This window comes from Budorcas taxicolor, chromosome Y (assembly GCF_023091745.1).
Source record: "Budorcas taxicolor isolate Tak-1 chromosome Y, Takin1.1, whole genome shotgun sequence".
Lineage (NCBI taxonomy): Eukaryota > Metazoa > Chordata > Mammalia > Artiodactyla > Bovidae > Budorcas > Budorcas taxicolor.
In genome coordinates, this window is record NC_068936.1 from 4412609 (window position 1) to 4439475 (window position 26867).

The window sequence follows — 26867 nt, forward strand, 5'->3', positions numbered from 1 at the left end:
CTGGTGAACAGGAAAAGCCACAATAAACTGAAGAAGAATTAGAAAAATATGAGAAAAGAGGAGCAAAGATTACTGATAAAGGATGGTTACAGTCCAAGGATGGATGATTAATAATTCCTGAAAATGCTCAATGGAAAATTCTTAAGGGTTTACACCAGAGTTTTCATTTGGGTGCAGAAAGTTCTTACCAGATGGCTTTTCATTTGTTTGAAGGTAAAAAGTAATGAAACTTTAAATAACATTATAAAATGTGTGAGGTTTGTTGGAAAAACAACCCAAACTCTGAAAAGCGAGCGAAATCTGGATTACAACAAAGTGCAGAGAATCCTGGAGAAGACTGGGAAATCGATTTTACTCATATCCCAAAAGCTAATGGTTATTCTTGCTTGCAAGTTTGGGTGGCTACTTTTACTTGATGGATTGACGCTTTTCCCTGTCAGAGTGTACAGGCTAAGGAGGTTATAATGATTTTAATCCCTGGAATTATCCACAGATTTGGGCTGCCATGGAGCCTTCAGAGTGACAATGGCTCCATCTTTAAAGCTTCTGTAACTCAGGGATTGTCTAAAGCTCTAGGAAGAGAATACACTTACACTTCTCCTGGAGACCTCAAGCCTCAGGAATAATTGAAAAAGCTAATGACATCATCAAAAGATATCTGCACATATTAACTCAAGAGACGCAGGACAACTGGATGAAAGTCCTACCCATAGCTTTAATGAGGGCTCAAACTGCACCCCAAAAGGAGGGACTGTCCCCCTTTGAATGTATTTATGGAAGGCCTTTCTTAGACACCGACATTTTATAGATCCTGAGGCCTTGGAATTAACTAGTTATGTAACTCAGCTCTCTACTTTTCCACAGGCATTAACATAACTCCATGAAATGACTCCTGACCCAGGCTCTGAGTCCAGCAAGCCTCATTTGAGCCGGGAACCGAAGTCCTCATAAAAATATTGGGGTCTGGGGCCCCATCCCTTGAGCCCCTCTGGGAAGGCCTTCACTGGGTTATTCTTTCTTCTCCCACAGCTGTCAAAGTACCAGCAATTGATTCATGGGTACATCATACTTAAGTTAAGAGGTGGCACCCTGACTAGAACTAAGTGACTTCATTTTATGTCATTAACTTCTATGCTCTGACTTTATACTTTTCAGATGGGCCTGATAGCCTATGTGAGCCTACTTCTGCTAACTCCAAAAGTCCCGAGTCTTCAGTTTGATCCTCAAGACAATGCTTTCCTGTCCTGGGCTCACTCCTATGCAGCATTTCACAATCAGTCTAAATGCTGAATCTGTGGAGTGCTCCCCTCTGCATCAGTGGAAGTCTTCCCATGCTGGACATCTCCACTTCAAGGAAAATACTTTCTCCAAGTGTGCAAATACTTTTGACAGCAATCATATGCGATGCTTCTTCTCCATCTGATGACACATCTAACAACCCTAAAATGGACTGGAGCAGCACTTTGTACTTCAACTATGGACATAATGTGCCTTTTAATTTTGATTATACACTGTCTTGGTTAAATGACTATTTCGCTACACATAAGGCAAATAAGTATAGATCTAATGCTTTTTTATCTGACATTTATCAAATATGGGATGAGGTCATATGCTAACTCCTGAAAAAGGACATCTAATATCTACTGCCCCTATATGCTGGAAACAAATGGAGCCATCCCCAGAAGTTAGACAACAACTTATTTATAATGATTGGAAACACTATGAAGTTTTCCTCAGGAAATATGCAATGTAATCATTCCAGTGTTTTCCAACCCCAGTTCAGGTCCTCCCTTTGTCTGACCAGCCACAAATTGGGACAGGATATCTCAGTCACACTGGCTTGCTCCAAATGGGACCTATTGGATATGTGGCTCTTATCTAAGGGCATGCCCATCCCCTGGTTGTATAGGGAGATACACCCTAGGCCTAGCACTTACTCACGGCTTTATATTTTCAGAGCTCCCAAAAAAGCCTGCTAATGTACTCCACCTTAAAACTCGGTGGGCAAGGTATTTATTTCACTGGTATGATTATTCGGCTGCAGTGTTTGCCCCCTCTTTGGGAACTACAGATGTTATTCTACGAGTGGATTCTTTGACTAACTTTACTCAACAGGAATTACAAGATTCTCAAAAAGCTATTTCAGCTCTTAATGCTAATGATCACATTAGAAAGATGCTCAACATCACTCATTATCAGAGAAATGCAAATCAAAACCACAATGACGTACCACTTCACACCAGTCAGAATGGCTGCGACCCAAAAATCTGCAAGCAATAAATGCTGGAGAGGGTGTGGAGAAAAGGGAACCCTCCTACACTGTTGGTGGGAATGCAAACTAGTACAGCCACTATGGAGAACAGTGTGGAGATTCCTTAAAAAATTGCAAATAGAACTCCCTTATGACCCAGCAATCCCACTGCTGGGCATACACACCGAGGAAACCAGAATTGAAAGAGACACATGTACCCCAATGTTCATCGCAGCACTGTTTATAATAGCCAGGACCTGGAAACAACCTAGATGTCCATCAGCAGATGAATGGATAAGAAAGCTGTGGTACATATACACAATGGAGTATTACTCGGAGTATTACTCAGCTGTTAAAAATAATTCATTTGAATCAGTTCTGATGAGATGGGTGAAACTGGAGCCGATTATACAGAGTGAAGTAAGCCAGAAAGAAAAACACCAATACAGTATACTAACACATATATATGGAATTTAGAAAGATGGCAATGACGACCCTGTATGCAAGTCAGCAAAAAAGACGCAGCTGTGTATAATGGACTTTTGGACTCAGAGGGAGAGGGAGAGGGTGGGATGATATGGGAGAATGACATTCTATCATGTATACTATCATGTAAGAATTGAATCGCTAGTCTATGTCTGACGCAGGATACAGCATGCTTGGGGCTGGTGCATGGGGATGACCCACAGAGATGTTATGGGGAGGGAGGTGGGAGGGGGGTTCATGTTTGGGAACACATGTAAGAATTAAAGATTTTAAAATTAAAAAAATAAAAAACTTAATACTTAAAAAAAAAGGAAAGTAAAAAAAAATAAAAACTCTAATATGAATCTTAAAAAAGAAAAAAAATAGAAAAAAAATAGAAAGGTGGTTTTACAAAACAGATTGCCTTTAGATATTCTAACAGCTGAATTTGTGCCATTATTCATACTCAATGCTCTACATATATACCTGATATAAGCACTAACATTACACATTTGCTAAACACATGAACAAGATGACTGAGGCTATGGATACTCCTGAAGCTTCAAGTGCCTCCCTTTCAGAGACGTTAACTAGTTCCCCATGGTGGAAAACTACCTTAATTGCAACAATTCTGATTGGTCTATTTTTGCTCTTTGCTCCCTGCATCTGTAATTGTGTAATTGGATTTGTTTCTAGTCACATGGAGGCTTTTAAGTTACAAGTGATAGTCTGAGGTGCTCCAAGTGCTACAGCCTCCTCCAATTATTACTTGGAGCCTCTGGATCAGAGACCTGCAATATGAGGATAAGAAGAATATATTCCCTTAGCAATTTAGGGACCATGACCCTAAACAGCAGGAAGTAGTTATGAAATGAAAATGATGCCCCTTTCCCTTGGCAACATAATTCTAGTAAAAGAAAAGAGGGGAATGAGAGAATCAATTCCTAGGCAGATTGATAAGAAGTACAGGAGTCCCCAAGAAGAGAAGGGTCTGGAAATCTCAAGGTGGAAGAAAGGACAATTTTATTTCCCTCTACATTCCTTAGGATTATATAACAATAATGCATCCTGCGTGAAGACAGTCTCTGGAAAAAACCTTCTAGCTAATACTGTTATCTTAAAATGTAAATTATGGGAGTAGGTCTAGTGAGGTCTTTACTAGCTCCAGACACTGTTTTGATTCACTGTAACAACTAATTAGAGTATACAACTTCATTGCTAACACTAGCAAGGGGTACTCTTTCTGCCCCCTTCTGATGCCTATGTCAGAAGCATTCTCTATCCCCTTTACATTTTAACAAAAGCTTATTACACAAAAGCTCTGAGTGATCAAGCCTCATATCTGGCCCCAGATTGAATTCTTCTCCTCTGGAAGCCATGAATCCTGGCATCTTTTCGTGGTTCAGCAACAACCTTTCAGTACCAATTAAAGGTACTGTGAATAATCCATGTTCTGTAGTTTTGGTATGCCAGCTGATAGGAGGCACACTCAGTTGTCAGGCAAATGTTCTAGATTTAGAGATGACTAGTGTAGCCTAGAGAATCCCAGGGACTGGGGAGCCTGGTGGGCTGCCGTCTATGGGTTCGCACAGAGTCAGACACGACTGAAGAGACTTAGCAGCAGCAGGGTGCAATGTATGCATTAGAGTGCAAGTTAATTACTTATAGTACATGTGTCCTAATTTCGTGTTAAGTATAAGCAAGGTGAGTTATATCATGCTCCAATTCTCTAACTCAGTATTGCAGCAGGCATAACCTAGAATGTGGTCTTAGTTGTGATACCTGAGTATGGAGAATCACCTCAGAAGTGATGCTTGGGTGCTACAGAATGCAAGCTAATTAGTATTGGGGTAAATTCTCCAGAGTGCAAGATTAGCAGTTGTGTAATGTCTCCTCAAGAGCATGCACTTAGAAGAGCAGGATATGTGCTTTGAAATACGAGCCCAAAGATATGGGAGGATACATAGACTGCAAACTATGTCATTGTAGCATGATGCTCAGGGCCACAAGCAAAGTCTTAGCAAACCGCATATTTCAGAGTGAAGCTCAGGATTTGTGGCACCCCTGCTCCAGAGCATAGACTCTGTATGGGCCAGTTATATGTACTTGAGCCTGCACTCCGTAGTGGTGGTTCACGTACTCCAGAGTGCCAGCTCATTAGTTGCCGCAGAAGTGGGGGAGGTGCAATAGAGTAGAGGGAAAGAAATATTCTTCAGAGTGGAAGTTTATTGGTGTTTTGTGAAAGATGCTGGCAATCCTGGCCTCCAAAGGAGAGGAATTAAATTTGGAGACAGTGATGAAACTTGGTCATTTGGAACTTTTCTGTAAAAATTTTATTAATGTATAAAAGAGACAAAGAATTCTTCTGGACATCAGAAGGGTGCAGAAAGGGTGCCTCCCCACCTTGTCTTTAGCTGGATGTTATATAGATAAAGGATATGTCTCAAAACTCAGTGTGGCACCAGGCCACTTACCCACATCATGCATTTTGTGATAACACAGGCACAAGGTGAGTTATCCCAGGCCATAAAACGATTGACATGAAACTTGAAGAAACACAGGTTTCCAAGCAAATATATAGTTTTATTAACATAGATTAGGAGAACAATTGTATGAGTAAAACATACTGATTTGTTGAGCCATTATCAGTTCAGAATCCTAAATTTAACTGACTTGAAGAAAGAGTCTAGGGTAAATACAAAGTTTATTAACATAGCTTAAAGAAAACATTTCCATAAGAAAAATGCATTGGTTAGCTCAAGATTTGAGAAAAGTTAAGCTCAGGTGGAGCCAGGTCTCATCATAGCAGAAGAGAAATCGCCTTTTAATTTTGCATAGAGAAGGGGGGGCGGGAATCTGAGACTTGTAGTTTCTTTCCCCCTGCCACTTACGAGATAGATAAAAGAAGAAGAAGTCTGACACTTGTAGTCTATTTCCTCCGTTTGGAGACTCCTAGCCTTCTTGCCTGTTATCCTCTCAAGAGTGTAAACTGACTAGTTGTGGGACACATGCTACAGACAAAATGTGAACTCAGTAGTTTCTATACATGCATGTTCTACACTATGAACTCAATAATATTCAAAGATGCTATAGAGAGTAGAAATAATATTGACAGGATACCTACTTTAGAGAACAATTCAGTAGTACCACTATGAGAGCGTCAGATGCAAGTTCAGTACTTAACAAAATGCCAACTCTTGAACACAAATTGAGTCTGTGGAACACATGCTCCAAGATTCAATTCAGCAGTTTCAGCATGGGTTTTCTGGAGATCAGTCTCAGTAGTCATAAAATCCATATCCTTGAGTGAAAGAACAACACTTGCAGATGCTTCCTCTGGACATAGGCTCACAAGTGGCAACACATGTGCTTAGTCCAGCTTCAGTAGTGATGTGGTAGGTTCTACAGGGCACAAGGCCAGTAACTTTGGTCAGTAGCTTTAGACTACTAGTTCAGTGGTACTGGAAAGTGTGCTCCAAGGTGGAAGCTCAGTAGCTGAAAGACCAGTATTCCAGAGCACAGTTTCATTAGTGGAGGAATGTATGCTTCTGAGTTGAAGAACACTGGTTGTGAATGCATAATTTGTAAAGTGTGCTGATTAGTTACAGTACTCCTGCTTAGGTTCATGGTCAGATTTCGTGTGATTTGTGCTACATTGTGAAGTTCTCTAGTAGCAACATGCAAACTTAAGAACCAGGGATCAGTAGTAGTGAGACACATTCTCCAGCGTGAAACTCAGTACTTGTAGCACTCATAGTTTAGCATGCAGGCTCACTAATTGTGTCACAACAGTTTTAGAGCACAGAATCCATAGTGACAAAATGCTTCACATAAAAGGTCATTTAAAACATGCCAAGAGCAAACTCATTGATTCCACACTGGCAAGACACATGGTCCCAAAAGAAAGGGAAGTACTTGAGATTATTCAGCTTTAGAGCACATATTCTGTAGTTGTGGAATATTTGCTTTGAAATGCAAGTTCAGCAGTGGAAAGATGCATTCTACAAAAATCAACTGAGATGTTTTAGCCCTCCTGCTGCAGAGCAATGGCACAGTAGAGATCGGAGTGTGTTCTAGAATGGAGTCTCAGTAGCTGGCTGAATGTATCTTCCCATGTACCAGCCAAAAATATTAGACAGTCTGCTCTGAATTGCAAGCACACTAGTGGCTGGATACATGCTCCAGACTGTAAACTCAGTAGTTCCAGGCCTCATACAGTAGAACTCAGATTCAGTATTTTTGGGACACAGACTCCAAAGTGCCACTGAACTAGCTGTGGCACATCTGTGGTAGAGTAGTGTCAGTAGAGTAGTGTCAATAGTGGTGGGATACATGTTGGAGTGTGCAAGCCATGGAGATGTGTGCATGTTCTCTAAAGCACAGGATAGAGTTGAAGTATGCCCTTTCTAGATCGTGGGTCTCTGATGGCAGGAGTATGTTGTAACATGTAGGTTGCTTGATGGTGAGTTTCATGCTCTAGAGTGAAAATGCTATAGTTTCAGTATGAATCCTCTAAAAATGGGGGTCAGTATTGGCTGGCCACCTATGGGGTTGCACAGAGTCAGACACGACTGAAGTGACAGCACCCCAGCAGCATTGGCTGACACATAATGCACAGTGTCATCTAAGTAGTTGTGAGGCACTAGCTCAAGAATGCAAACTCAGTTGTTGGTGGACATGCCCAAGTGAATGCTGGATCACTATGTTGGGATGTAGGCTCCAGAGAGGAAACTCAGTAGGTGCAGTATGTCTGGTCTAGAGCATGATCTCTGTAGAGGCAAGACAACTGGTCGAGAGTAGAAGCTTAAAGGTTGTAGCATGTGTACACTGAATCACAGGATGCAGGATCAATCGAGGCAGGAAATATGATGCTTTGTACCAGACATGAAGTTGTGGCATATCAGTTAGAGATCCCAGGTACACTGTTTGCAGCTTTCATGATCTAGAGTATAGAGTGCTTGTTGACTAACATTTTAATGGGTGGTCTAGAGTGACACATAATTCGTTGTAGGACACATCCTCTAGAGCACTGGAACACTTGAAGTGAGTTCCCACTTCCGATTTCAAGCACAGCAGTGGCCCTACCCTTGATCTAGAGTAATGTCTCACTTGTAGGCAGAGTATATGCCAGGGTACACATGAGTGTACCATGCTGCAATGCCAGTAGTTGCAGTATGGGTATTTTGAAGCATGGGCTTAGAGCAGAAGAACACATTCTTCAGAGTGCGAGATCAGCAATTGCAATGCAAGTATTATAGAATACAGGGTCACTAACTCTCATACCTGCCTAAATATGAGGACTCAGAAGTGGTAAGAAGTGTGCTGTAGTACTCAGACTCAAATTGTGGGAAGCATGATCCAGAGTCAAATTCATAATTTAGTTGTGGCAAGAGCTGTTCTTCAGAGTGCAGGTTCAGCAGTTGCTTTGGTACCCCTGATCTAGACTGAAGAATGAGAAGGGGCCACAATTGCATTTAACAGAGTAAGCTAATAATTGTGGCATGCCTACTTACAGTGAAGGGTCACAGAGTGAGGCACACTTTATCTAAAATATAATTTCAATATTGTGGGGATGCAGGATCGAGAATGCAGTATTGGTAGTTAGTTGCAAAAGGCAAGTTTTATGATGCAGGCTTAGTAGTGGCAGGTCACATACTCAACAACATGAGTTCAATAGTAGTGGACTATATACTACATTGTATTTGCAGCACATGGCTCTAAACCATAGGCATAATAGTGGCAGCAAGTTTCTCTAGAATTGAAGCTCAATGTTTCAGCATTTATGCTGAGGATGGTGGCTCAATAATGAGGAGACACATATTTCAGAGTGCAACCTCAGTACTTGTAGCACACATAGTTTGAAATGAGAGCTTAAAAATAGTGACAGCATGATAGACAGTACATGCTTAGTAGTAGTGGTATGCCAGTTGCAAAGCAGAGGCAAAATCAGTTGTGATACATATGCCTAGCTGGGTGGGCTGACTAGATTTGTAAAGTATGCTCTGGAGTGCAAGCTAATTACCAGTATGTGGTACACATGCTCCTATATCATGCTCATTAGCAGCAGGACATATGCTCCAGGTCCAAGTTCAGTCACTGCCATAGGCATAATTTAGATTGTGGTCTTCGTAGTTATAGCACATGGGCTTGGAACATTGATCAAAAGTGGCATATAGTAGTTGTAAAATATAAGTTCCAGAGTGCAAGCTCAGCAACTGTGGCATGTCTACTCTGGAACACAGGCTCTGGATTTACCAGATGCATGTACTTCAGCATGTGCTCAGTAGTGGTAGATAATGTGCTCCAGGTTGCCAGCACACTAATTGCAGCAGGAGTGAAGTGTGATACAGTAGCAGCAAGAAACATGGCTCAGATGCAAACTGAGATGTTGTGGGACACATATTACACAAGGTGATCCAGAAGACTTGAGTCATGTTTAATGTACACTGTTGGTTCAACGGTACTTGGAGATGTTATAGCAGGCAGGCTCAATATTAGCAGTATGCCTGCCAGAATACGAACCTTATATTTCAAGCTCAGTAAATGCAATGTGCCGGCTCTAGAGTGCAAGTTGAGTAGTTGTGCGCCATGTTATCCACAGTCCAAGTTCAGTAGTTGCTTCATGTGATTTCTAGAACTCAGTCTCAGTAGTGGGAAAAGTGTAAGAAGTGCAAGAAGCATAACTGCAGATAGTTACCATACACACAGGATCACAAGTGGCAGCACATATGCTTAGAGTGCATACTCAGTAACGAGTGATAAATTCACCAGAGTGCAAACAGTAACTTTGGCACAGCTATTATAGACTACTGTTTTACAGTGGTGCGATTTGTGCTTCACAGTGAAAACTCAGTAGTTGCAGCACCTGTATTCTAGAGCAGTCTCACTAGTGATAGAATGTGTGCTCCTGATTCCCATAAAATTGGGAATTGGTTATCAATGCATAGTCTAGTGTGTGGGCTTGATTAGTTACAGCACACCTACTTAGGGAGAAGCTCAGTTATGATGAGTGCTAAAGAGTGAAGTTCAGTAATTGTACTTAAGAGCCAGGGTTCAGCAGAAGGGAGAATCATGCTCCAAGATGAAAAACAGTACTTGTAACACACATTATCTAGAGTGAAGGCTCATTTTTGGCATGACATTTATAGTGCATAGAATCTGTTGCGGCAGTAGGTGTGCTACAAAACATGACTTCAGACATGATCCTGAGAACAAACTCAGTAATGGCAGTATAGCTGATCTAAAGTTCGGCTGAGTGATATTGAGACCCATGTTCTAGATGTCAAGGAGAGCATTTAGCATATGCTAGTTTAAAGCACAGGCCCAGTAGTTGTGCAATATCTGCTGTAGAATGCAAGTCCAGTGGTAGAAACACACATGTTCAGAAAGTAACTGGGCAGTTTTAGCCATCCAGCTGTAAGGCATGTACTGTGTAGTGGTGGCAAATGTGCTCTAGCAGGCAGGTCCAGTAGTGACTGGATTCATCTTCCCATGTATCAGGTTAAGTAGTTTCAGACAGACTACTCCAAAATGCAAGCACACTAGTGCCAATGTATCTGTTCCATTTCACAAGCTTAGTATTTTAAGCACTAGTACTCTAGAACTCAGACTCTGTAGTGGTGGGATGAAGGCTCCAGAGTAATTCCACTCATTGTAGAACATAGGCACTGGAGCACTGGCACAGGAATGATCAGAAGTGTGCTGCAGACTGCAAGCTTAGGAGATGTAGCACGTGTTCTCTATAGCATAATTTAGCTCAGTACCTGAAGCATATCTGACCAAGATCATGAATCTGTTCTTAATGGCCTATGTATTAAACTGTTGGTACTCTTATGGTGAAACACATGATGAAGAGTACTGTAGCACATACATGTCACAATAAATGAACTTGCAATCAGTCAAAGGTGTGTTGGCTAGGGGTTTCCAAGCACAGAAAATAGATGACAAGTGCCATGGCTTTTTTTTTTTTTTCTTTTCTTTTTTTTTTTCCCCTTCTCTAGACAGAAATTAAAAGTTTTCTTTTTAAATTCTGTGTTTCCAAGATGACATCTGGTTCCACCTGAAACTCACTTTTCTAAAATGTGTTTTTCTTATGGAAATGTCTTTCTTAAGCTATGTTGATTAACTATGAATTTCCCTTAGAATATGCATTCTTCAAGTCGTTCCTGCCTAAGACTCAGAACAGATAATGGCTTAGCAAAACCGTATTTTATGGTTCTCTTAAGCTATGTTAATAAACTCAGAATTTGCTTGGGAATCTGCCATTCTTCAAAATTCATGTCAGTTGATTTATAGCCCAGGATGACTAACCTTCTGCCAATGCTATCTTAAAACTCATGCTCTGGGTAAGTCACCTGGTGACACTCCCTCAGTTTTAAGCACTGATTTTCTCTAATTAACAGCTTGTTAATAGGTATATAATTACTTGCTAAAAATTAGCAAGGGTGCACTTTTTCTGAACCCTTCTGGTGTCTATGTCAGAAACTTTCTCCATCTCTTTAATAATTTAATAAAACTTTATTGCACAAAAGTTCTGAGTGATCAAGGCTCATTACTGGCACCAGATCGAATTCCTCTCTTTCAGAGGCCAAGAATCCTAGCATTATTCACGGCTCATAGCAGCAATGTTTCATTTGGGTATTTTAGAATTCGAGTTCCTAAGGTGTGGGAAAAACATTCCAGAGTCAAAGTTCAGATAAATTTTCATGTCTACCAAGAGCACAGGTTTAGGAGAGGCAGGACTTGTCCTTTGGAATACAACCAACTACACACTAGAGCAACACTCCAGACAACAATAGTGTAGCAAACTGCTTAAGGTCACAGGAAGACTAATTGCAAAACACAGTCTCCAGATTGCAAGTTCAGTAGCAGCAACATTCCTGTTGCACAGGCTCCTTAGGGGCCAGATGCATGCACATGAGCATGCATTTAATAGTGGCGGTTCATGTGTTTCTGAATGTCAACTCATTAGTTGTAGTAAAAGTACCATAGTCTGAGATACAGAGGCTATAAGGAACATGATTCAGAGTGCAACTGCATAATTGTGTGGAATATGCAGCAGAGGGTGAGCTCAGTACTTTTGATGAATGCATGCTCTTCATTTGGGCTCAGTAGTGCTCAAAGATGCAATAGAAATCAAGCTCAGTATTGTATAATGCCTGCTAGAGAACCTGCTTTTGAACTGTGGTGTTGGAAAAGAATCTTGAGAGTTCTTGGACTGCAAGGAGATCCAACCGGTCCATTCTGAAGGAGATCAGCCCTGGGATTTCTTTGAAAGGAATGATGCTAATGCTGAAACTCCAGTACTTTGGCCACCTCATGTGAAGTGTTGACTCATTGGAAAAGACTTTGATGCTGGGAGAGATTGGGGGCAGGAGGAGGAGGGGACAACCGAGGATGAGATGGCTGGATGGCATCACTGACTTGATGAACATGAATCTGAGTGAACTCCAGGAGATGGTGATGGACCAGGGAGGCCTAGTGTGCTGCGATTCATGGGGTTGCAAAGAGTCGGACACAACTGAGTGACTGAATTGAACTGAAAAACGAACAAAAAATTAATCCCCAAAATATGTAAGCGGCTCATGCATCACAATACTCAGCTACAAATACTACTCTGAAAAGCAAACAACCAATCAAAACACAGACAAAAGCCCTCTCGAAAGGAGATATGAAGATTACTAAGAGACACAGAAAAGTTGCTCATCATCACCCACTATACGAGAAATGAAAATCAAAACCACTTTGAAGTATCATTTCACACTGGTCAGATTGAGTGACTGAACTGTACTGAACTGAAAATGTCTACAATATAACTGCTGGAGATGGTGTGGAGAAAAGGAAACCTTTTTACACTGTTAATGGGAATGCAAACTGGTACAACCACTATGGAGAACATTGTGAAGACTCCTTAGAAAGTTGCAAATAGAAGTGCCATGTGACCGAGCAATCCCACTCATGGGCATACAACTCAAGGGAACTAGAATTGAAAGAAATACAACACTTCAATGTTTATTGAAAGACTGTTTACAATGGCTAGGAAGTGAAAGCAATGAACGGTTCAGCAAATGTATGATTAACGAAGTTGTGGTACTTATACATATGAAATATAAAGGATAGAAATGGTATGGACCTAACAGAAACAGAAGCTATTAAGAAGAGGTGGCAAGAATACACAGAAGAACTGTACAAAAAATACATTCACGATCAAGATAATCACTCACCTAGAGCCAGACTTCCTGGAATGTGAAGTCAAGCGGGCCTTAGAAAGCATCACTAGGGACAAAGCTAGTGGAGATGATGCAATTTCAGTTGAGCTATTTCAAATCATGAAAGGTTATGCTTTGAAAGTGCTGCACTCAATATGCCTGCAAATTTGGAAAACTCAGCAGGGGCCACAAGACTGGAAGAGTTCAGTTTTCATTCCAATCCCAAAGAAGATAATATTCAAAAGAATACTCAAAAGCCAAAGAAAACTCAAACTATGGCACAATTGCACTCATTTGACACACTAGTAAAGTAATGCTCAAAATTCTTCAAGCCAGGCTTCAGCAATATGTGAACTGTGAACTTCCAGATGTTCAAGCTGGTTTTAGAAAAAGCAGAGGAACCAGAGATCAAATTGCCAGTATCGCCGGATCATTGAAAAAGAGAGTTCCAGAAAAACATCTATTTCTGTTGTATCGACTATGCCAAAGCCTTTGACTGTGTGGATCATAATAAACTGTGGAAAATTTGAAAGAGATGGGAATACCAGACCACCAGACCTGTCTCTTGAGAAACCTATATGCAGGTCAGGAAGCAAAAGTTAGAACTGGACGTGGAACAACAGACTGGTTCCAAATAGGAAAAGGAGGACATCTAGGTTGTATATTGTCACCCTACTTATTTAACTTATATGCAGAGTACATCATGAGAAACCCTGGACTGGAAGAAGCAGAAGCTGGAATCAAGATTGCTGGGAGAAATATCAATAACCTCAGATATGCAGATGATGCCACACTTATGGCAGAAAGTGAAGACGAACTGAAAAGACCCTTGATGAAAGTGAAAGTACAGAGTGAAAAAGTTGGCTTAAAGCTCAACATTAAGAAAACTAAGATCATGCATCTGGTCCCATCACTTCATGGGAAACAGAAGGGGAAACAGTGGAAATTGTGTCAGACTTTATTTTTGGGGGCTCCAAAATCACTGCAGATAGTGACTGCAGCCATGAAATTAAAAGATGCTTACTCCTTGGAAGGAAAGTTATGACCAACCTAGATGGCATATTGGAAAGCAGATAAATTACTTTTCAAACAAGTTCCATCTAGTCGAGGCTATGGTTTTTCCAGTGGTCATGTATGGTTGTGAGAGTTGGACTGTGAAGAAATTTGAGCGCCAAGGAACTGATGCTTTTGAACTGTGGTGTTGGAGAAGCCTCTTGAGAGTCCCTTGGACTGCTAGGAGATCAAACCAGTACATTCTGAAGATCAGCCCTGGGATTTCTTTGGAAGGATTGATGCTAAAGCTGAAACTCCAGTACCCCGGCTACCTCATGTGAAGAGTTGACTCACTGGAAAAGACTCTGATGCTGGGAGAGATTTGGGGCAGGAGGAGAAGGGGACAACAGAGGATTAGATGGCTGGATGGCATCACCGACTCAATGGACATGAGTTTGAGTGAACTCCGGGAGATGGTGATGGACAGGGAGGCCTGGCGTGTGTGATTCATGGGGTTGAAAAGAGTCAGACACAACTGAGCGACTGAACTGAACTGAACTGATAAGAAGTTATGCATTTGAGTCAGTTCTAATGAGGTGGAAGAGCATGAAACCTACTACACATATTGAAAGAACTAAGAAAGAGAAAGACAAAGCTGTGTATTAATTCATATATCTGGGATTTAGAAAGAAGGTAAGAGAAGGCCAGGAGAAGAGATAAGATCTAAAGAACAGACTTTTAGACTCAGTGGGAGAAGGTGAAAGTGGGATGATTTGAGAAAATAGCATTTAAATATGTCAGTACCATACGTAAAAAATAGATGACCAGTGTGAGGTTTTATAGCATGGGTGCTATAGAACACCCATGTCATAACTTCTGAATTTGCAATCTAATGCATGCATCAGCCACCAATGAGCCCGCATTCTAGTGCACATCATGCACATTCTGAGCTTGAAGCCTGGAGCCCTCATTTTGCCACTTCTGACCCCACGATCCAGGGTAGGCTGTGGTAACTGCTGAGTTTTTACTTTAGGGGAAGCATCACAAAATGATTAAGCCCACATTCTAGTGCAAACACGCTACATTTTGAACTTGAACTCTGGAGCAAGCATCTTGCCACTACTAATACTCACTGTTTATCATCACCTAGTGTTTCACTGTCATGAAATGCTTCCATCGCTTCTTCATCTCCTCAGATTGTCACTTTGAGTAATTTATCACCGTCCAGTGTTCAGTTCAGTCCTGTGACCTGTTTCAAGTACTTGTTAAACCTGCTCCAGGTAAAACATATCTAGTTTTCAGTGCTGTGACAGAATGTTTCTTCATCCTTCTCTGGTTAAACACATAGTAGTTTACCACCCTTCATGTCTCAGTTCTGTGACATGCTTCTATTCACTCCAGGTCTAATGTACTGAGTAGATTATCATCATCCAATGTTTTAACTGTGGAACATTTCCAAGTCTCTTTCATGTGCCCCATGTCAAGCACACCCTTTACCTTATCACAGTCCTGTGTTTCAATGCAGTGTCATGATTCAAGTGTTTCTTCATTTTCTCCAGGCAAAACACACTCAATAGTTTGTCACCAATGTTTCACCTGTGACATGATTTTTCTTTTCCTTTTTTTGTTTAATCTTACTGTATTTTATTTTACAATACTATATTGGTTTCGCTGTACATCAACATGAATCTACCACGGGTGTACACGTGTTCCCAGTCCTGAACCCCCCACCCAGCTCCCTCCCCTTACCATCTCTCTGGATCATCCCAGTCCACCAGCCCCAAGCATCCTGTATCCTGTATTAAAACTAGACTGGTGATTCATTTCCTATATGATATTACGCATGTTTCAATGCCATTTTCCCAAATCATCCCACCTCCTCCCTCTCCCACAGAGTCCAAAAGCCTGTTCTATACATCTGTGTCTCTAATGTGGTCTTGCATACAGGGTTATCATTACCGTCTTTCTAAATTCCATATATATGTTTTGGTATACTGTATTGGTGTGTGTGTTTTATTTTTTTTTTTTTTCCTGGCTAACTTCACTCTATATAATCGGCTCCAGTTTCATCCACTTCATTAGAACTGACTCAAACGTATTCTTTTTAATTCCTGAGTAATACTCCATTGTGTATATGTACCACAGCTTTCTTATCCATTCATCTGCTGATGGACATCTAGATTGCTTCCATGTCCTGGCTAATATAAACAGTCCTTTGATGAATATTGGATATACGTGTCTCTTTCGATTCTGGTTTCCTTGGTGTGAATGCCCAGCAGTGGGATTGCTGGGTCATGAGGCAGTTCTATTTCCAGTTTTTTTAAGGAATCTCCACACTGTTTGGCCACAGCAATCAGAGCAGAAAAATAAATAAAAGGAATCCAAATTGAAAAAGAAATAAAATGCTCACTGTTTGCAAATGACATGATCCTCTACATAGAACACCCTAAAGACTCCACCAGAAAATTACTAGAGGTAATCAATAAATATAGTAAAGTTGCAGGATATAAAATCAACACAGAAATCCCCTGCATTCCTATACACTAATAATGAGAAAGTAGAAAAAGAAATTAAGGAAGCAATACCATTCACCATTGCAATGAAAAGAATAAAATACTTAGGAATATATCTACCTAAAGAAACTAAAGACCTATGTATAGAAATCTGTAAAACACTGGTTAAAGAAATCAAAGTGGACACTAATAGAAGGAGAAATATACCATGTTCATGGATCGGAATAATGATTATAGTGAATATGAGTACACTACCCAAAGCAGTCTACAGATTCAATGCAATCCCTACCAGCGATATTTCAACGGTATTTCAACCAACGGTATTTTTCACAGAGCTAGAACAAATAATTTCACAATTTGTATGGAAATACAAAAAATCTAGAATAGCCAAAGCAATCTTGAGAAAGAAGAATGAAACTGGAGGAATCAACCTACCTGACTTCACGCTCCACTATAAAGCCACAGTCATCAAGACAGTATGGTACTGGCACAAAGACAGAAATATAGATCAATGGAATAAAATAGAAAGCCCAGAAATAAATCCACACACCTATGGACACTGTATCTTTTAATACAATGGAGTAAAGAGAATCTCTTTAACAAGTGGTGCTGGGAAAACTGGTCAGCCACTTGTAAAAGAATGAAACTAGATCACTTTCTAACACCATACAGAAAAATAAACTCAAAATCGATTAAAGATCTAAATGTAAGACCAGAAACTATAAAACTTCTAGAGGAGAACATAGAAAAAACACTCTCCGACATACATCACAGCAGGATCCTCTATGATCCACCTCCCAAAATACTGGAAATAAAAGCAAAAATAAACAAGTGGGATCTGATTAAAATTAAAATCTTCTGCACAACAAAGGAAGGAAGTGTTTTCCTGGGAAATTGGCAAGATCTAAAGCACTTTTTTAGGCTCCAAAATCACAGCAGATGGTGACTGCAGCCATGAAATTAAAAGATGTTTACTCCTTGGAAGGAAAATTATGACCAACCTAGATACCATATTCAAAATCAGAGACAATATTTTGCCAACAAAAGTCTATCCAGTCAAGTTTATTGTTTTTCCAGTAGTCGTGTGTGGATGTGAAGAGTTGGACTGTGAAGAAAGCTGAGCGTCGAAGAATTGATGGTTTTAAACTGTGATGTTGGAGAAGACTCTTGAGAGTCTCTTGGACTGCAAGGAGATCCAACCAGTCCATTCTAAAAGGGATCATTCCTGGGTGTCCTTTAGAAGGAATGATGCTAAAGCTGAAACTCCAGAACTTTGGCCACCTCATGTGAAGAGTGACTGATTGGAAAAGACTCTGATGCTTGAATGGATTGGGGGCAGGAAGAGAAGGGGATGACAGAAGATGAGATGGCTGGATGACATCACCAACTCCATGGACGTGAGTTTGAATGACTTCCAGGAGTTGGTGATGTACAGGAGGCCTGGCATGCTGCAATTCATGCGGTTGCAAAGGTTCGGACACAACTGAGGGACTGAAATGAACTGAACTGAAAGGCACAGCCAAGTTGAATCTGGGCAGGAACTTACCTTTCACAGCCATGACTTTGAATGTCTGTTGCAGGCCTGCATCTGAGGAGGAACAGCATCCAATGCCTCTAGGTCAGGAATGACCAGAGACAATACACCAGAGCAGCCTCAGCAGTTATTGTTGTAAATGAGGATGATGCCAGGAAATAGCTGAAACATGGAAGTCATGCACACACAGGTACATACACACACACACAGACACCACCCCCTTGCTTTCTGACATGGTTTTTCACAAGGACTGCAATTCCTGACCATTTAAGCAATGACATGTCACTACCCATCTCATAGGTCAGGGGAGGACAGTAACAGTCAGAAACAGCCCCCGATTGGGGAATGCAGACCACCTCAGATGCATAACATTATAAGGAATGCACAGTCATGAGCCTGTCTGATGGTATGGCAGGGCCTGAGGACATTAGTGGTGGCCGTGAAAGCAGAAGTGCCTGTCATCCTTGCAGATGTCTGTTCCAGTGTCCTTCTTCCATCCCAGACTAAGGCTGATGCTCCTGGCTCTTCTTGTCCCAGCATGTGGTCTGAATGGCTCCTTGACCTAAAGCATATGATGAACCATCCTCTAGTGTCCATCATGATCAGCGACCAAGATGAAGACTTTCTTAGCTACATGATCAAAAAGAAGATCAGTGAGGGAGACAGATTGTGTGGGTAGGGGACCTGGTGAGGAGTTGGAAGATCATGTTATTCATGGTCCTGTTCTGCGATACTTTGGAGGCATCTTAGAAGCCATTAATGCCTGCCTGGGAGGCAACCTGAGGCCACTAGACACTTGCCCCTTGCCCTTCCTCCCTATGCTGGCAGGTGCAGATGCGGAGTCATCCATGGTCCCACTGCAAGCTGATCTTTTCCTTTCAGGAAAACCCCTACTTCTTGAACACGGGGATCATTAAGGAGTATTACCTTGACATCATTGGTAAAGGGTAGCTCACGAGGTGGTCAATGTGGGTGTGCAAAGTGGTAGATGATCCACCTGCGGGATCTGCCCCTGTCTCTTCTATCTTTCTGCAAGGTATAGGGAATGTCATTCCCCTCCAGTCCACTTTTTGTGGGATTTTGAAGGGGGAACACCCAGCTGCAGGCTGGACAGAAGGAGCCTTAATTTTCTCAACTGGTTGTCAGGCCACAACTGCCCAGAATCGAACAGGGTTGCTTAAGTGGGGTTGCTTTCAGCCTGCACACAGTTGGGAATTGCTGTTGGAGTTCTTGGCTGCACACACACACACACACACACACACACACACACACACACACACACCACAGAGTCTTTGAGTGAACCACAGTTGGGAATTGATGTTGTGTGCATACGCACACACACACACACACACACACTGTCCATGAGTGAACCACAGTTGGCAATTGATGTTGGAATTTTTGGCTGCATACACACACACACACACACACACACACACACACACACACACACACACACACACAAACAGTGTCTGTGAGTGAAGCAATTCTCCCTTAAACCAGCTGTGGTTGCAGCCGGAGAGTCCTAGGTGATGCAAAAGAGTGAATTAAGTATCTTTGTCAGAATCATCCTTCCATGGGGCCTACCATCCCCCGGCCTCCTGCTGCTCACTGAGTTTGAGATTGCCTGGGACACTCATTACCTCCCCTTAACCTGGGAAGGCCTATCATTGAAAGGGCGTCCTCTCTGGGGTCCCACTGCACCTGTGTGCTGACTGAGATCTTCTGAGAATTTCCACATCCACCACTCGGCCTCTCACTGCCACCACAGATGCTGCACTGGAAGTGGCTTAAGGCTGCCTTTGGAAAATACAGAAGACCTGGGGGAGGAGGTGGCCAGGGAGCTCCTAGAGCAAGACTTGGTTTCTATTGATTCCATCTCCAACATTGCTGGACAAGGATATCTTCAGCTTCTGTTACACCTGTATTCCGTTTGCATTTGTGTCCCCATGCCGAGCATGTGTGTGTTCACACACGTGAGCTTGTGTCACCTGTGTTTATATGGGGGAGTGTGTGTCTGGCCCAGGGAAGATGCAGAGGTGAAGGCAACAGGAAAGGAGGTGCTGAGAACCAGAAGAGTAAGCACGAGGCGTCCCCAGTGTGAGGGTGCTTGGTCGATGTATTCTGCAGTGACCCTGTCCAAGATGGGAATGAGCAAAGGATGGCCAGTGATAACTCTGGACCATAGTTCCAGAAATCTGCAATTAGACCAAATACAAAACACGCTTACCATTTCTACAGTGTTGTTGTGTGTGTTTGGACTGGTAAGAGGGGGTGCATTGTCTAAGAATTCACACAGAGCAAATCAAGTGGCATGAGACTTTGAAACCACTGCCTGTGTACCCCACAGTCTGTTGGCACGTAGGCCAGCCAGTTGAAATAGTGGACATGGATACAGCACACCTGGGATGGTGAGGAGGCTAAGGTTTGAAGAGAAAGGAAGAGACCCAAAGGAGGAAGTGGCACAGAGAGCTTGCTGCACTGGAGACTTGCTCCACACGTGATTAGGAGACCCGGGAAGGTCCTGGGCCAGTGCTGCCCAGGATCAGCCCATCAGCCAGCATGCTCTGTCCCTGAGGGTGGCACACACTGCCATGATGTGACACAAAATGCAAGATATGCTAAGGTGGGCTGTCTGTACAAAATCCCAGGCATCCTAGGAGAGACTGTGAGCATGGCATGCCTCCAGGCACTTCCCACCTACCTGGCAGTGCAAAAAGGTGATGAAAGCCTCAGTGTTGTGTGTGTTTTTGGCTCTCTTCTGGAGTGCACTTCTTAGGGAGCTAACAGTGAGGAAGCAAGAATGTGCACAGTTTGCATGCAGAGACCTTGGTTCTTGAGAGGCATGGTATGGAGGCAGTGCCCCTTGGGATCAGTTCAGAGTCTGCTGGTATTCATTTCATGGACTTAGTAATAGTGATCCTTCTGAAGATGCCCCATTGCTCAGCCTGATAGTAGTGATGTGAATTCTTTGCTTTCTCTGGAGTCTCATCCTTGGCATTGTATATGACTCTCTAATGATTCACGAGATGATCTTCATGAAGGCCAAAAAACAGGGACGTTTTTCTGTTCAGTGCATAGCCCCTTGCTACATGTTTACATTTCAATTTTCAACAAATGAAGCATTAAGTAAATCAGTAGCAGTAGCCACAGATCAAGTGCTAAACAGCCACAAGTGGTTTAAGGGCTACAGTGCTGAGCAACAGAATTATTTGTGGAGACAGACTCACAATGATTTGCTAGAGGATATGGACCTATGAGATTGGAGACAAGAGAAGAGTACAGTTTCTAGGCAACCTTCAACACTAGGATGATGGAAACAGTGGATAAATGTTAGTGTCTTCAGAGATGTAGAACAACAGTGATGTAAAAGCACCTATCCTGGAGAAACTTCTCCATTTAAACTTGACAACTAGCAATGCCATTCAGGAAGATACCAGAGGTAAAGAAAATCTGCTCCTTATGTCCAAGGCTTTGCTGCGAACAAAAAGAACATATGGAAGAACTGAGGTCACCCAGCAGATTAATAGTATGGTCACAAAGAGTCAAGGAAATACACGGTGTCTGGCTTGCAGCTGGCCCAGACAGTATTCTAGATTTGACAGGCCTGCCTGGTTCATGGACTGGCTGAGCTGTTCCCAGTACCCTGGTTTGAGTGGAGAATAAGGGATATTTCCAAGTGGTGTGTAAGAATAAGGGTCTTTCTTATCTGGGTGACATACAGAGGGTATGAGTAGCTACCTTTAAGCGCCCAAGTTGGTACCAGAGGCTAAGGAAGAGATATGATGGCAGTTGAAAACACTAGATTCTTCAGCTATCTGGACAGTGTGCCTGGTGTGCTCATCAACGTTTGTGTAGCCACTGTTGTTACTCTCACTGTTCATCTATGAGATAAAACCCTTTAAGACTCCCCAGTCTGCTAATATTCAAGGGAAAAAGAGGAAGACCCAGACATGAGGGAAACAGGGTCCAACAAAAAGGACTTTTCTTCTATAGTCAATAAGTTCATTGTAAGTATACATTTTAAGGCCATGAAACCTCAGGTATGCAGAGCGTAAGATGAGGCTCCCACACAGCAAAAAATCATGGTTATAAACCATCTGAGTGCAAGTAAGCTAGAAGAGGACCTAGCTGTAGGACACAGAGAAGCTAAATATTCTCAATGGAAAAAAAAAAAAAAGTAGTACTACTTGAAACACTTATAGATATTAATAAAGTCTTTTTATTCTTCCAAATAACTGTTCAACTGATCATTCAACAGATGAAACAAACAATGTTCACACTGGCAAGATTCGGAATTCAGAACCATCATCCAGGCCTAGAGTATACCAACTTGCAACCTGTCATTGCAAGATAGTTGTGGAAAGGGAAGGTAGTAGAACTTGAATTATATTTAATGCACATGGTAAGACTAGATACACTCTATATCCAACTTACAAATGTTTCTATTTCTCTGTAAGCAGAGGACAGGAGGAAAATGGTACAAGACAAGCATCTGGCAGAGCAACTGGATTTAATCTTATCTGATAACCCTGGATTTGAGAGAAACTTCATGCTGGTGCAGTGTGGAGCCTTTTGGGTTAATATGCAAACCTGCTTCTTCCAAAGACAACTGGGTCAGGGCCTTTGCTGAAGGAAGCATTTGACACACTTGGATTAATGCCTCTTCAAATGCTAAACACAGAAAGCAGAAACACAAAGTTTTCAAAACGACATAAGGCTCAGCTTTTGCCAGCAAGTTGAACTGACTGAAAACATGGAAGAGGAACATAAAGGAATTAATGAATGCTGTATCGTACATAGGGAACCTCCACATCTTCACTATCCTCATGACTGCAAGACAGCTCAGGCACCAGTGCTTGCACATGGTGTCCCAGCTTTTGCTTCGATATTTGACTCTCAATTTCTGTCATCCTAGTATGAGGAATAACAGGATCAGGTAAGTAGGAAAAGAGGACAGGAGGGGCAAATAAGTAAACATGAGTTGCATAGATAGCTGATGCTTCCTAGCCAAGACATGAGCTCTTTCTCCCTGCCCAGTGAGCCCAACTCATGGTTGGTCCATCCATTCCTTCTGGTTGCTGGGTGGCATGAAAAAGGAGTAGAGCATGGATATACCTTGGGATAGCATGGCGGTCTCCAATTTGTGCTCTGTCTGAAGACAGTAGAAAGGAGTAGCAACAGTGTCACTAGGATGGACAATACCAGGGACCTGGGCAAGGACTACCCTATGTGTAGTAAGTCAAGAAAGGGCCTTACCTTAAAGTGGTCAAGAAACTGCTTGAGGGTCATCTCTTTACCATTAGGCTGCAGCCGCTGGACCTCAAAGCGATCCCAAAGTACCCACTCTTCATTATAAAACTGTAGGATAAAGCACAGTAGAGTAAATCAAGGCACAAGCCCAGGTTAAACTCTCTTCTTTAAATCACAAATATGACAGTTTCATTTCTACACTGCACAGGTTCAAACAATGAACACAGGGTGCACAAAATTAAACTTCCAGAATGATGAAAACCAGACCCAAGGGTAAGATACATAAACCGCCGACTCATATACTAGAAAGGTTTTCTAGATATTATAACTCACTGATGTGTGATATCAAAGGTTTCCACAAAAACAAGACTTTACCTGGTGAAGGGGTGGGGCAAGGGGCCCAGAGAAGCAGAAAAAGGGCAGGGCCAAGTTGATGAAGCTATTCTCATAAGACTCAAGCTGTTGGTGTCCCTGTACCTCTTTGTATAGCTCCAGACATACAAGGTCAACTATAGCTGCTGTGGTTGTAGCAATGGCTGGGATGACCTTCCCTGCAATCAGCTTGCTCTATGACACAGAATGTAACAAGCAGAGGTGGTTGTTAAGATAGGCTGACAACCCACTAAAAAGGTCCTATTTGGCAGATTCAAATTTGGAAAAGGTTCAAGGTTAGATCCAAATTTTTGTTACCTTATTCTGGTTTGCAGGGGGAATGTTATAGTGCTCTGCCTGGAGGTTGGATGCAGCCACAATGAAATCCATGTGAAAATTGGTGGCATCATACTATTGTTGAGTGGAGACAGAACAAAAAGAGGAAGCAGATTAGGAACCAAAGGGTTTTCTAGATAGTATGGACTGACATCTATTCTCCATTACCTGCCAGTCCAGCCAAAGATGTCCCAGACCACGAAATAACTGGGCCATATGGTAGGCACGTAAACCCCAGGAAAGCTAAAGATGGTTCAGCCCATCCTCCTATCCTCCTGAGGGTACCCCCCCCCCAAGCATCTTCTTAAAGTTGATGGGTTACATCTTGAACCCAGAAAGGCTCTATAGGTTGGGCACAATGGCCATGAGCTCCTGTAGGTGGTTATCATCAGCTGAGAGGAGGTAGTACATGTCAGTCCTGAGATACACATTAGATTCCAGGCCAGGGTCTGAGGTGAAAGCAGGAGTTCATAGTAAGGCAGAGAAATTCACACAGATAAAGGGTTTAAAATGGAGAGAGATCATGGGAAAGAGTCAAATGAAGCAAGAAAGGTATGGTAGAAACACCCCAAAGAAAGAAGAAGTAGACTGCTGTGTGGGACTGAAATGGAGTATATCTAGAGACACTGAGGGTAAAGACTGAGACACTGAGAAATGTTTAGACAGTGATACTATTTGTAATAAAGATGGACAACCCACCTTGCTCACTCATGGAAGAATGGATGCAAAAATGTCGTCTATCCATTCACTGAAATATTAAGCCTCCTAAAAAGGAACATTTGAAATACTTGCAGTTTAAAGCCATAAATGGACTCAGAACTACAGGCTTAGCCAGAGATAGAAAGACAAATATTGCATAAGGTACCTAAAACTCAAAATCATAGAGATGGAATATACATTATTGCCTGCCAGAGGCAAGAGGAAGGGGACTGGGGTGTTACTGTTTGATGGGTATAGGGTTTAATATTTGCAAGTTAGGTTCTAGAAATTTCCTGTATAATGTAACTGTATTTAGTCAAGGCTATGTTTTTTTCCAGTAGTCTTGTACGGATAGGAGAGTTGGACTGTGAAGAAAGCTGAGTGCCAAAGAATTGATACTTTTGAACTGTGGTGTTGGAGAACACTGTTGAGAGTCCCTTGGACTAGAAGGGAATCCAACCAGTCCATTCTAAAGGAGATCAGTCCAGGGTGTACTTTGGAAGGAATGATGCTAAAGCTGAAACTCCAGTACTTTCGCCACTTCATGCGAAGAGTTGACTGATTGGAAAATACTCTGTTGCTGGGATGGATTGGGGGCAGGAGTAGAAGGTGATGACAGAGGATGAGATGGCTGGATGGCATCACGGACTCGATGGATGTGAGTCTGAGTGAACTCTGGGAGTGGATGATGGACAGGAAGACCTGATGTGCCGCAATTCATGGGGTCGCAAAGAGTCAGACATGACTGAGTGACTGAAATGAAGTCAACTGAATGCAGGTGGTGCAAGTCGTCATTGATTTTTCAATGTGTCATGGTCCCGTAAGTTTCAATCCCTCTCTGTCCCACCCTTGCATTTAAGCTGTGAAACCATCATTTTATTATTGCTTACTCAGAGAATTAGAACTGAGAGCAGAAGCAGCAAGAAGCCAGATGCTCTGCACTCATTAGGTGAGGACGAAGGTGGAGAGTGAAAGAGCCAGCTTTGAAACAAGTGTTGAGAAAAAAACTAAGATCGTGACATCTGGCCCCATTACTGCATGGCAAATAGAAGGGGAAAGGTGGAAGTACTGACAGATTTCCACTTCTTGAGTGGTACAGTCACTGCAATGGTGATTGCAACTGTGAAATCAAAATATGATTGCTTTTTCGTTGGAAAGCTATGACAAATCTAGACAGTGTGTTGAAAAGCAGAGATGTTACTCTGCCAACAATGGTCTGTATATTCAAGGTCTTCCTAGTGGTCAAGTATGGTTGTGAGAGTTGGACCACAAAGATGGGAGAGCATCATAGAATTGTTGTCTTCAAGTTATGGTGCTGATGAAGACTCCTGAAAATCCCTTGGACAGCAACAAAATGAAAGCAGTCAGTCTTAAGGGAAATCAACCCTGAATACTTGTTGGAAGGACTGATGCTAAAGCTGAAGGTCCACTATATTGGTCATCTGATGTGAACAGCTGACTCACTGGAAAAGTCTCTGATGCTGGGAAATATTGAGGGCAGAAGGAGAAGAGGGCAACAGAGGCTGAAATGGCTGGACGGCATCACCAATGCAATGGACATAAACTTGGGAAAACTCCAGGAGATAGTGAGGGAAAGCAAGGTCTTGCATGCTGCAGTCCATGGGGTTGCAGATACAACTTGGAAAATGAACAACAATGTCTTTAGATAAAGCTGTCCCAGGAAGAATAGAAGGGGAAAAAGTTTCTGAGAACAATGGAAGTTCCAACTCTTCCCTAGAGACGGAGGAAGTGGGTAGAGGCTGGACACCAGGATTAGTGCCCACTTGAAAGGTGTGCCATCTGCCCACCTTGTAGAGTCTACTTCTCATACAGCCCTGATCTGTAGGCCAGCAGGCACTAGCCTGCGTCTTGAGGGCCTGATCTCCTCCTAGGTAACAGGTTTTCAGTTGGTGTGAGATGACCAGCCCTGTTGGTGGACACTCAGGCTGACCACATGTTACTCCATGGCCACAACCCCAGGAAGCTTCCTCCTTGACCACAGTAATAGACCTGGACTGGAGTTGTTCTTGGGGTTTTCCATGGAAGGAAAGGTGTTAACAGGTCATGTCTGTCTTTCTGTTGTTGTGTGTTGTTGTTTTTTTTTTTTTAATTTTGTTGGCCAGCCAACACAGCTTGCAGAATCTTAGTTCCCCAACTAAGGGCAGGATCCACACCCTCAGAGGTGAAAGTGCAGAGTCCTAACCACTCCAGGACTACCAGAGTGTTCCCAGTAGGTCATTTCTTCA

At 42.3% G+C, this 26867-nt stretch overlaps 1 pseudogene; it reads right to left on the minus strand.

Moving 5' to 3' along the window:
• LOC128070927 (ubiquitin-like modifier-activating enzyme 1) overlaps positions 1 to 24138 on the minus strand; it is a 125066-nt pseudogene extending 100928 nt beyond the window's left edge.
• Positions 24139 to 26867: the final 2729 nt, after the last annotated feature.